Raw genomic sequence first — 10,818 nt, forward strand, 5'->3', positions numbered from 1 at the left:
TTGTTTACTCATTGGGATTGCAAAATCTCACCCACCTCTTTTCCAAACATTTCAAGTCTGTGGTAGCTTGTAGATATCCTATTTTGTCGAGGATTCCAGTTGACATCTCTACCACACAGATAGTAGGTTTCTAGCACCACACTGGGTGTATTTTAGGCCACTTGTCATTGTAACCATTATTGTACATTATAACTTAGTAAATTTTTGTATGTATGAATTTATTTTACTTACACAGTACAAAAGATTTCTTACACGTGTTTCTATAAATATTATTTTATATAAAAATGCTATATTTTAATCAATATTTTGAATAGTGATATTTGTCTATAAATCTTTTAAAAATAATAAAAAAAATTTCTTTAGTTTTATTTGAGCCGAAAACGACCGGTAATTGTTTTAAATGGAATGTTTAACAACGATTGCTCACAGGAAAGCAAAGAATCTGATATGTAAGCCTTGCGGGGTTCCAGTTGGTATTCCGGGTAATGAGTGTCAATCGGGACGTCGCGGCGGTTGTCATGGGCCCGAGGGAGGTTCCGGGTCGTGACAGTACGAGTCTAAAAACTCTCAAGGCTCTCAAGTAGGTAATTATAATAACTAACACGTGGACCCACTTCCACGTAATAACATCCGAGAGCTCCACTCCACTGATTCCCACAGCCATGGTAGTCTCGACGATGTTGGTCGACATAAGAGAAATCAAGTGATCGGAACCATGTGTAACATCTTGTGGCCTAGCAACGTATATCCATCACATACCGTGGCCTTAGCCACATCGAACAGCCCCGTTGATGACCCAAAGGTTCTCTAGCTAGAGCACACTTGTGCATAAAGGTCACACTATCTCGATGTGACATTCAGCCTACTCTCGATACTCTCGGTTTGTCAAAACCATTTTTGAAACCAAATCGAGGTTTTTCGAGACTTTTGCTTAAAACCATTTGAAAACAAGGTTCGATAACCTTTCCAATTTTTTTTCACATTAAATGACGTGGTGTGAACACTTGTACAAAGATCGGAATAAAACCAGTTCTCAAAAGTTTGCATTTAAAATCATTTAATGATGCACGTCACACAAAGATGTAAGGCACAGATTTTTGATGCAAAACAGTGCAAAAAGGCTTGTTTCCCGATCAATATATATGTGTATATATATATTCTACACAAACGATTTCAAAATCACTTGCATCAATAATTTCCTATGGTTTCTACCAGCTCATGCTTTCCACAATAGCAATATATAAATCATTGTAAATCCATTTTAAAATTGCCTATCAAGGCTAACAGCTCATGCTATCCACAATTGCATTTTAGAAAATTGGCAATGTTTATTAACATAAATCGATATATAGTATGGAGATTTTGAAATAGACACCCCTACTCACCTCACAATGGCGGGATATTACTTCGCCATTAATCCGATTACGTTTCCTCCTTTAGTTAATCACAACGGTATTCCTTTTCCACTTGCACACTTCTTAGCAATAAACCAAGCTTAATATACTTAGTGGCCTACACCATCATTGACTGTCCTTGAATAGGTCAATTGCAATAATAGATATTAATATGTTATTTGATAATCAAATATGGAATTGTTGAACATAAACCATAAAAACTGTCCTTACTGGTGGATCATTACCACTGTGCATCAGAGTAGGTTCTGTCAGTCATTGAGGAGCTATCGTTACATGGGCCAACTGCAATAGCAGATATTATTCTGTTATTTGATAATCTCATATTGAATTGTTGAACATAAATCGTTAGAACTGTCCTTATAGACGGCTCGTTACCACTGTGCGTCTAAGCAGGTCTTGTCAGTTGTTGAGGAGATGTCGTCACATAGGTCAACTATAATAACAAATATTATTATGTTATTCAATAATCATATATGAAATTGTTGAACATAAACTGTTAGAACCGTCCTTACTGGTGGCTCGTTACCATTGTGCCATTTAAACAAGTCCTGTCGGTCGTTGAGTAGATGTTGTCGCATGGGTCAACTACAATAATAGATATTATTGTGTTATTCGATAATCAAATATGGAATTGTTGAACATAAACCATAAGAACCATTCTTACGGGCGGTTCATTAGCATTGCCATGGTCGTCCCCTTCCTCCATCAACTTAGGGCTTAAATGTTTTTCGTCTCCATAAGCAGTGGTGCGCCTACGCTTAATGAGACCAGTGGCTCTTTTCTCCTTTAGGATTCTCCTCTTTACCCTCGCACCTAAACCCCATTATACTCAATCCTCTATGGGTCCTATTGGCATGTAATGGTGCCCCTCAGATAGGGGGACATCAATGTCCACCCAATATTCTCGTGTGGCTTGATCTAGGGTGGGCTTTAAGGTTTTATGTGCCCATAATTGTAAAAAACATATTTTGATAAAATTTTTGATAAATATTATACAGATACATAGCATAAATTAGTAGCTGTTCATTCACTTGCTGAGATGACTCCAACTTCTCAACCGCCTTGTAAAAGTCCTTCAACTTCTGATTGCACTACCATATGCAAATATGTGGGTAGACGCTGTCCTTCGGATCAGAGGGGGCAACTAATTTTCAAAAAGCAAGAATCTCCTTCATTGCCCATAACTGCAAGTCATATGTAACCATTATCATACCATAAATGATAAACGAGTGCAACCATAAATTATGATGTCAAAAGGAAATTGGAAAATGTTACATTACAGCACCTACATCAACCATGCAAATCCATAAGTGTTGTAGTGTACATGATTAAATGTTTTTAGCCAAGGGATGAGATTTTGCGACAAAAATACTCTTAATGAGACCTCTTCATTGATGCGCACTCTCATTCATGTGCATATTAGAGAAAATAAATCTCATCTCTTGACTAAAAATAGTTAAAATTATCTGAAAGGTTATTTCCATAAATACCTTGTATTTTAAGGCTTAAAAAAATTGACTTAAAATCAATTTGGTTATCTTATTAATTAATAAATAATTTTGAAATAACTTTTTCTTACATTGTCTTGTGCTTTCACGTTTTCATCTCCACGGAAAATGTCGTTTGGGATATCCAGAGAGGTAATAAATGTACATTAATTTGAGAGAGAAAGAGAAAGAACAAGGGAAGACTCAACAGAATGTTAGAACTTAAGATCAACAGTTCATTAATTCCATAAAGAGCTTTTATGTACAACTAGATAAGTACCCTTGCTGCGCAGTGGGTTTGCAATATTTTATAAACACTTAGATATTAAAAATTATGAATTAATGATAGGAATTGTAAAAGCTATTATTGATATAATCCTGCTAATTAATATTTGATATATATACAATTTGTCAATAAATGTACAAAAACTATCATAATATGTACAAAAATTGTTCTGCATTCTCAATGAGTAAGATGTTGTCCTAAAAAAGAAAAGAAAATAATCCTGCTAGTTAATATTCGAGATATCTACAAATAACATTTATTACAAAATGTAAAAAAATTGTTCCCATAAATCAATGAGCAAGCTATTTTGAAAAATAGGATAAAAGTTCAACAAAATTACATGTACCATGGAATCATTTTTGTGAAGGAAACCTAAGCATGCTAGTTCTTGATTTAATACACCATCCACCATCAATATTACTTGTCTCTTGAACCAATAACACAGTGGCAATTAGAATAAAAACTATAAAGATTGAAAAACCTATGTTGGTCATGATCAAATAAATCTTAACAGAAAGCATGCCTCTTTTATTTTGTTCCTAATTAGATTATCTTGTAATTGTTGCTACTTAAGAGAGAAGCAATTACACAATTAAAATAGTAAAGTAAAGATAAAGAAAACTAAAACCAAAATTTTTATGAAAAAAGAAAATTTGAAAAAAGGAACCTGGCCACAAAATCTTCTACACCAAAGTTTTGATACAATAGCTAATAGTAGTGTCAAAGTCCAACCATTCATAGCATTAGCTTTACCCTAGTGTCATAGAAAAGCTTGGTTCATTCTCAATGTGAACTGTAGAGAGGCAATAACAATTTCCTTGCACAGTAGATAACCAATCATAAATGTAATCCAATAGGAAATCAATAATTTTTTAGCCTTCATACTAATCCCAGTGGCCATTAGTTTACTTTACACTTAAGGAAAGTTCGTTTGTCATACTTTTGACACGTAGATTGCCTCATATCTAGGAACTTTCAAATTCAAGAAAGTTTGACAACTATATAACTATTAGGTTAAATGGGCAGCTTTTGTTGTAAGTTTTCCAATGGAGATTAGAAATCTATTTGAGATTGGATACAAAATTTTAAAAGTTCTAGAAAGTGCACCTCTAAATTCCATTAGGATCCTTTGCAAGTTTTAGTCAAATTCAAACATAGAACCATACAAAATGTTTGACAAAATACCTACAAACATATATGGTACATTCTATGGGAACTAAGAACCACATGAACTTTAGAAAATTTAAATCACATGTAAGTAGAGCTAAACTTTAAAAGTTTAGTAGTGTCTACATATATTTGTAAAAATAAATTTCTGAACATGACAACATATGCAATTAAGGTCTCAAAAGATTTTGTGAATCTAAATCAAATATCTATGAAGCGTGACTTTTACATATATATTTTTATTTGGTTTTAAAACAGGAAACATATTTAAGTCGGGCCTTCTGTAAAAGAAAGAGCCAGCCTTTAGAAAAAAAAAACAGTTTAAATATGAGAAGAGCAGATGCGAGTCAAATATGATTAGAACAAACAAACTATAAGAGAGTAATTCGAAAATTTGTTTATTTGTATATCAACCATGATGATGTAGTTGAAGCAAATAATAAGAAACACTATCTAGTTCCCTTTCACTTTCTCCACTAATTATCAAGGAAGAAGAATCATGACAGTAAAAATTTTAAATCCCTTGTATGAGATATAGAAATATTGCTAATTTTTTGATTGGTCAGATGTTTTCTATGAACAATAAATTAGTGATTGTTTAAGGAATAATCTACAAAGTTTTAAGACAAAAACATTTCTCTCTTAGTTGAATGTGATGCTATAATTCGTCATTAAATTAGATGATTACCTTAAAAGGGGAATAATATGCAACTTTTCAATGATAAAATAGTCAGATGATGGTCCAAACCATAAGAAAAAGATGGAAGACTCTGGAATTATTTATCCCTTTAGCTTTTGACAATGCTTGTACACTTATGTCCTAGTATATAATTAATTCAAACACTAATACATATTCCTTGCACCTAAAGCAACATTGAAACAAAATAAACAACATGGAAATCTCAGACATATCAAGAAAATCCAGGCAGAGCACTGAAGTTATAAACCATATAAAAAAAAAAGTCACAGTAACAAATCTCAAGGTCCAAATTGAATGATATCAATTGTTAGAGAGAAAGCCAAAGGAAACATCATAGTTACTTCAAGTAATTGATATGCTCCTAGTTTTTAATACTTTTGCTTAACATTTCAGGTAAGTGCCAGCTAAGGAATTCTTCACTTTGTTTTATCTACCATAATTTTAACCAACATTGAATATTGAAAGACCCAAGAGATATATAATCAAAAACACATTCAGGATTAACAAAGCTGATTTTATGACCAAAGCGATAAATCTGCATAACAATGAATGTAAACGAAAATAGTTAAGTTGAACAGCCTTAAAGTTGCAAAAATCATATAAGCACAATCTCTTATTGCACAAATAGACAATAATAAGAAGAAGAAGTAAATCGAGGTCACCCTTTTGTTCACTCATCGAGTGCGTCTTCCAGCGTTAAAAGATAAAGAACACCAACCAAACTTGCAAAAATAAAAACTAAAAAAAAATCAGTAAAAGTCAATTTTAAAAAAAAGAAAAGAAAAGAGGAAGAAAATTGGTGTGAATGAGAGAGCGGGTTTCGGGTTTTCTAATAGAGAAAGAGCATTTGAGTGAAGAGTCCTTGAATGTGAAAGAAGAGACAAAGAGAAAAGAAAGGAAGAGGAGAAAGTTTTAAATGGGAGAAACTTTTCCCGTTAGGATTTGGGTACCTACCTGCTCAAGCATGAGACGGTAAGCATGGCGAAAAGAACGATGTGAGGAAGAAAAGAGAAAAAGAATTGAAAAATCAAAAATACCCTTCAAACATGTTAAAATATCAAAAGATAGATGTCAAGTGTAGAAAGCATGTGTAGCTAGGATTCATTATAGTTTAGACACTGGTTAATAAACATTGATTAATAACCTCAAGCAGGTGAAGTTGAGATATCTAGGTAGGTAAGATCCATATTTTAAGGCTTTACATAGAACATGTAATAATAATAACAAAAATGGAGGCCATGCTGCTCCATTGCCACTAGCTGCAGCAAGCAACGTGAGTCAGTTTTACTTTCAGCTCCATGCAGCATTCTGCTGTCAAAACGCATCCAGTGCTTTTACTGTTTAGAGTACCTAAGGTAGCTTCAGCTCTCAACAATAAAGGTTTAAGATATCGTTCACAACCATTCTTGTCCCTTGACGAGAACTCTCCTTATTAACAACCATCTCTACTAGACAATATATCGACTGAACAACCAAATTGCAATTGGATAATTGCAGAGGACGTAGAAAAGAATTATAATTGATATGATCTCGAAATCATTATAAGTAATGTTTATTGCGACACAACATTGGAAAATGTATTGAGGTTATTATAATCTTTCAATTAAGTATTTTAGCAAGAGAAGAATGGTTTTTGATAATATCTTAATGCCTTTGTACCTGTTTGCATATCTCAAACAATGGTTTAGATGGGATATATAATCTCTGAGAAGATCAGAAATAGATGGCAGAGCACAAATAGCCTAGATAAGGGTCGCATCACAAACTGTTGTGAGCATTTCAATCCAACAATTTTCATATCAAATGTTGCAAAAAGTGTTGGGAGTTTCTCAAGCAATGAGATAGTGGGATTCCAAGAATAAGATAGGTTTTTAGCGGTGAATGCTGCAAAACATTAAAATTTTTTAGAAGCTGGTGCTTTTTTGCTTGTGATTTTAGCATATTTGTAAATCCTGCTTCCGATTTGTTGCCAGATGCTTCTTTTCGATACATACCTTGGCCTCCTGGAAAAGAAACAAGTACATGATCGTTTCCAATTAAGGATGGCAAGACTAGCAATAATGTGGGTTAAGTTAGGCTCATTTAAAGCGTATGCCAGTTTTGACTTTTAATTTCGATTATAAACTAAGCCAACTCCTAAACCTTTTATTGGATGGATCATAACCTAAACAATCTAGTCAAGATTAACGTCTAACGTACAACTAGCCTCTGTAAATTTGTAATCTCCCCTTATTCAATTTTGCAACTCCGCATTCCTTTCACTGATTATTCTTGAAAGAAATATACATTACAAGATATTTTGCTTATGCTGCATCCATCACAATAATGGTTTTGATTCACTTTTTATTCTAAGATGTTACAAAATAAACTTTTCCTTTTTGTTGATGCCCATCATTTCTAACGTTTGGCATACACAACCATTGAATTTAACATTAAAAAAGGTCAAAATTTTCACTCAAGTTAATTCTAATGTTTTTCTACTGCCAACAATTGCAAGCGAAAGAATAACAGAGATACAAAATATGACGACTATAACATTAACTTTACTTGCATAGAATTTAGTCGTTAATTGACAGAAACAAGGCTGTCCACATAAATCCTTGCAGAACAGCGTTGGGGTGCACCTGGAATACAGAGAGTCTCCCTTGTTTCATTCTCCAGATTAAACCAAGCAGGCTGATAACCTTCATTATTATCGAGCAATATTTTTTCACCATTCCTAGAATATGCTATAGCTCTGGTGTGAAATAAATTGGTCTTCCATAGGTTTCGTCACAGATAAAGTAGTTCAGTCAAGATTCCTTGGCCCCATATTCCTTCATCACCCATAAAACGGCATTATCATCGTCATAACTAACGAAGCAATCACGAAAAACACATAAGCATCCTCCCAATACTCCCACATTTTTGTAACCAAAATCCCTGATGTCAATGTCACATTCAGGCACCTCATGATACTCCTCATCCCCAAGATCAAGAGCAAAGATCAATTTACCATAAAAAAGGTTGTTTATTTCATCTCCTATCCAATGCAGGCATCCATTAGCATAAGCACCGTCATTACAAATAAAAGGAATGTCATAAGGGCAATCCTTAATTCGTCTCCAAGAAATAGCTTTCAGGCTATAAATCATAACTTTGAAGCAATTTTGACTCTTGGATCTCATCATTTTCACCACTTTGTAGTCATTGCTGATGACATCATATCCAAATCCAAGAATGGTATCGTTATCATAGCCATATCCAGGTATGATATAATGATCCATGCTTACATCATCAGCAATTGCTGGCAGATAATGGCATTTTTGGGTTGATGGATTCCATAAAGCAATGCCTGCATCACCATGGTATTCAGCAAGTAAACCATTGCAAGAACCAAAAATTCTGGAATGATAATTGTTCATCTCAGCTGTAAACGGACGAGGGAATTGCACCAAGTTGCACAACGAGTTGAAGTCCACTGAGTAGGCCTTATCATCATTTTCTGTAGTGTTATCAAGAACAAGCTTGAGATTGGTGTTGGTTTTCAAAGACTGATGCAGATGGAGTTTGGCGAAATCTGAAATTCTGAATCATCTATGAGAGAACCCCACAGCTTGGACACGCATTTGAACCGTAGCAGTGTCTTCACCGGAAGCCGACAAAGTATGTCAGCGATGATCAGATCAGTTGGAAGAGTAGACATTGGTGAATTCAGGAAGAAAGAAAACGTTTGTTGAGGGTTTTGTGGAGGAATGAAAATTTTCCTTTAGATTACGATGGTCAACGTCAAACAACAACATGAAAGGAAAAAGCCTTAGCTGTAACCTTGCTGATTATTATCAGCTGGAGAAGTCAAGCCATCAGGTGCCCTTCCTTCCATTATCAATTTTTTATACTTCCATTCAGCCTTATCATCATCAGCACCGACTCTCAAGCCTCGGTGGATAACTGGTTAACAGCTTTGTTAAAATTGATACCACAGCAATAGGATATGCACTAATTTCCGTCCTGATCCAATCTATGTCAGAGTTGCAAGATATAAGCAAATCCTTAAAATAGTTGTTGCCAGCCAAGTTCTAGTTAAATTAATCCTAAAATTAAAAGAAAAAGGCATAAAAAGCACAATTAATTTCCCTCTTTTTTTCAATTGTTTTAAACCTTGGGTATTCAATAGGAAAATGCATGCAACAATTTAACTTTGAACCCATTAGCAATTTGAACCAAGGCATAAAAAGGGTCTAGAAATTTATCAAGAAAGATGTTGTAAAACAGCAATAATATTAGTAAGTATTTTCCTTTCCCATCATAAAGAAGTACAAGTTTAAAATTTGCATGGCTGTCATCAACTGTTCAAACAAGTCGGTGAATACTTTTGGAATTCCACTAGTTAACACGTTTTGATGAAAACATGAAAAAATAATTAATTAATTAATGTACATCAAATATTAACATATACATAAAATCATGTAATTTATTGTATTTGTACTTGTGAATATGAAGATTACTTCAAAATTTAAGATGCATGTGATTGCATCCAATCCTTGTCTGCTTAACAAATCTAAATCTACATTATATTTTTTGGGTTTGGATCTAAATCTATATAACTATCTTGAAATTGGGTGTTAAGTATATAAATAGAAATAGAATAAATTGTTCATAAGTGGAGAAAAGTGCCAATAAAACTAAGAAATACATTTGATGGAAATGGAAAAGATATCCCAAGTTCCCCTCAGGCCTGTTGAAATGTGAAAACAAAGGAATTTTCCAATAATAATAACACTTTCAGAGATACGCATTGTTTATATATTTAATGTTGTCAGAGATACGCTTTCATGCTCGGCCCTAAATCTTACCAAGTTAGGTAATAGTAACATTTTCCAATACATAATTGATTTGACAAATAAAAAATAATTTCTTTAGAGGGTCTTTATTTTCCAAAAGAAAAAGTATTCATAAGGTATTTTTTTTTAAAAAAAAATTACTTTTAGAGAAACAAATAACTTTAGAGATAAGTTAACAATTATTAACGGAGTCCAAAGCAGTTTGCCCTTTTGACTTTACTTCTTTTACAAAAATAAATAAAATTAGTCCAATTAAATCTCGTGAAAGAATTTTTGAAGGTAGGCAATTGGTTATTTAAAATGTCACATTTCATTAATATAACCTTAAAGGTATTGTGCTTTGTTGAATAACTTTTATGTTCTTTTTCCTATGCCCACCTTATGGACATGGTGAAGAAAAACGATGAAAGAGTTCCAAATTGAGTCTTTAAAATCTCAAATTTGTAGTAAAATGTAAAATGACATTGTCGTGCGAATTGAATCTCTAAAGTGGACATGGCATGATTTGAGGAAAAAGAAAGAGCTTGAGTCTTCACTAGTGTTATATATATATATATATATAAGAAATTATGAAAAATAACCCTGCTTATAAAGTGATTGTAAAAATAGCCACTTACATAAAGTTATCTGTTTTTACTCAAATTTGGCATGAGTAGTAAACCAAAATGCCCTTTAAAACATTTCTAGCAAATTAATCTCCTGATATCTCTCTCCTGCCATAGAGAAATTAAATGTTCAGCTATTTCAGCTCCCTTAACTCTCTCAACTCTCTCAGTTGAACTGTATCAACTTTCCCTCAACATTCTAAACTGTATTAGCTCTCTCAGCTCTCTATTGAGCACCATCGTCATCTTGCTGAGGTCTATGTCTTGGCATCTGGCCATATCGTAGTCGATATATAGACCTTAAAGTAGAGATGACATCAAGGTATGTTATTGGG

General features: G+C 33.5%; 1 pseudogene; it reads right to left on the minus strand.

Moving 5' to 3' along the window:
* Nucleotides 1-7,475: 7,475 nt before the first annotated feature.
* Nucleotides 7,476-8,846, minus strand: LOC18595787 (F-box protein CPR1-like; annotated as a pseudogene).
* Nucleotides 8,847-10,818: the final 1,972 nt, after the last annotated feature.

This window comes from Theobroma cacao, chromosome 6, assembly GCF_053813885.1.
Source record: "Theobroma cacao isolate CCN51 chromosome 6, ASM5381388v1, whole genome shotgun sequence".
NCBI lineage: Eukaryota > Viridiplantae > Streptophyta > Magnoliopsida > Malvales > Malvaceae > Theobroma > Theobroma cacao.